A 2,013-nucleotide genomic window follows, 5' to 3' on the forward strand; every position below is an offset into this window, starting at 1 on the left:
TTTTTTTTTTTAAAAGTCTGAATATCTAATTCAAGTTCTTAGTAAGATTCCATGGGGTGCTGGAAAATATCTAGAAACTAGAAAAGATTATAATACAGAGGGACACATCTAAGAGCAGGAAGTGTAGCAAGGAAACAGAAACCATAATAGCCTGGTGAGAAACCATGATGTAGGCTGTAAATAGCAGACAAGACACTGGAGAAAATAAAATTAACATGGTCAGGGGGTAAAATGATAAAAAGATGAAAAGGAAAGAGGCAGGCGGTCAGACACAGGGGATATAACCTGGGAACAATAGGAATTCTGGAGAGAACAAAATAGATGCAGAGGAAGCTATAATGAAAGAAATGGGAGGAGAAAACTTCCCTGATGTAGTAAAGAAAGAACTCGGTTGGAAACTGAAAAATGTTCTGACTTCCAAGCAAAGTTAATAATAATAAAAAAAGGGCCCCACTTGGACACACTATGATGGAATTCTTGAAGTTAGAAAAGTTAGGACAATTTCTGGAACACGCACACACACCCTTGGAACAGGAAACTGAAGGAGGAGAGAGATTTTTGCTTTTCTTTTTATATCCTCTGTTGTCTTTTAAAAACATACCATGTATATATATTTCTGTTACAATTGTAAAAACAAGTTTAAATCGGGGGGAGGGGTGGTGATAAGTAAGGATCTTATGGACAAATGGGAAAAAAATAACCAAGAGCCTAAATGAAAATGATCTCATGTTTCTTACAACACCCAAAAGAAATAAATGTCAATTTCTTTTGACTTCAAATCCTCCGTAGAAAGCCATTTTACTTTGTAACCCATTTGTAAATTTTCTTGAACAGGATAAAGGAAGTGGAAAGAAAATTTTAATCTTCCTCTTACTGGATCTTCAGCTATTCATGATATAATAATTGTCCGTCAATGCACTCTAATATTTTCTATTCTTGTCTGCACCATTTTAAAAATGCAATCCCAATCCATTAAACTGAATGGGTTGTGACCTGCAGCTTGAAATACACTGATCTAGAAAAACCTAAAGGAAAATCTATGTTGGTATTCATGAATCTCAGGTGCAGAAGTTATTTAAAAAAATAATCCCTCCTGAGTACTCTTCTTGAAGAAGCCATTTGAAGATGTATGCTAGGACACTAGAAAAAATCATATGTAAAAACCCAAGAATGAGAAAAAAGCCCGGCTTGAAGCACCTGCTTAGAGATTTAGAAGAAGAGTCATCATGTATTCTCAAAAGAATGTGAATTGCAAGCACCTTTTTGCAATCTTCTGGCAATGTCTTTTAAAATTGAAATGTAAGGCCAGGCACAGCAGCTCACGCCTGTAATCCTAACACCCTGGGAGGCTGAGGTAGGTGGATTGTCTGAGCTCAGGAGTTTGAGACCAGCCTGAGCAATAGCAAGACTCCCATCTCTACTAAAAATAGAAAAGCTGGCAACCATATGTATTGTACCAAAATAAGTAGCATTGACCTAAATGCCCAGTAACAGATTAATAAATTATGGTGCATCTATGGTAAAGTAATAAACATCATGTAGCTTTTTTTTTTTTTTTGAGACAGAGTCTCACTTTGTCGCCCTCAGTAGAGTACTGCGGTGTCATAGCTCATAGCAATCTCAGACTCTTAGGCTTAAGCGATTGTCTTGCCTCAGCCTCCCAAGGCAAGAGAGGCTATTTTTAGAGACGGAGTCTTGCTGTTGCTCTGGCTAGTCTCGAACATGTGAGCTCAAGCAATCCACTCACATCGGCCTCCCAGAATGCTAGGATTAAGGTGCGAGCCTAGCCCATGTAGCTATTTTTAAGAAGTTAGCTTGGGTGGTGCCTGTGGCTCAGTGGGTAGGGCGCTGGCCCCATATACTGAGGGTGGTGGGTTTGAACCCGACCACGACCAAACTGTAACAAAAAACGGCCAGGCATTGTGGTGGGCGCCTGTAGTCCTTAGCTACTCGGAAGAGTGAGGCAAAAGAATTGCCCACGAGTTGGAGGTTGCTGTGAGCTGTGATGTCACA

This window comes from Otolemur garnettii, unplaced genomic scaffold (assembly GCF_000181295.1).
Source record: "Otolemur garnettii isolate 467f Iridium unplaced genomic scaffold, OtoGar3 scaffold00018, whole genome shotgun sequence".
Taxonomy (NCBI): domain Eukaryota; kingdom Metazoa; phylum Chordata; class Mammalia; order Primates; family Galagidae; genus Otolemur; species Otolemur garnettii.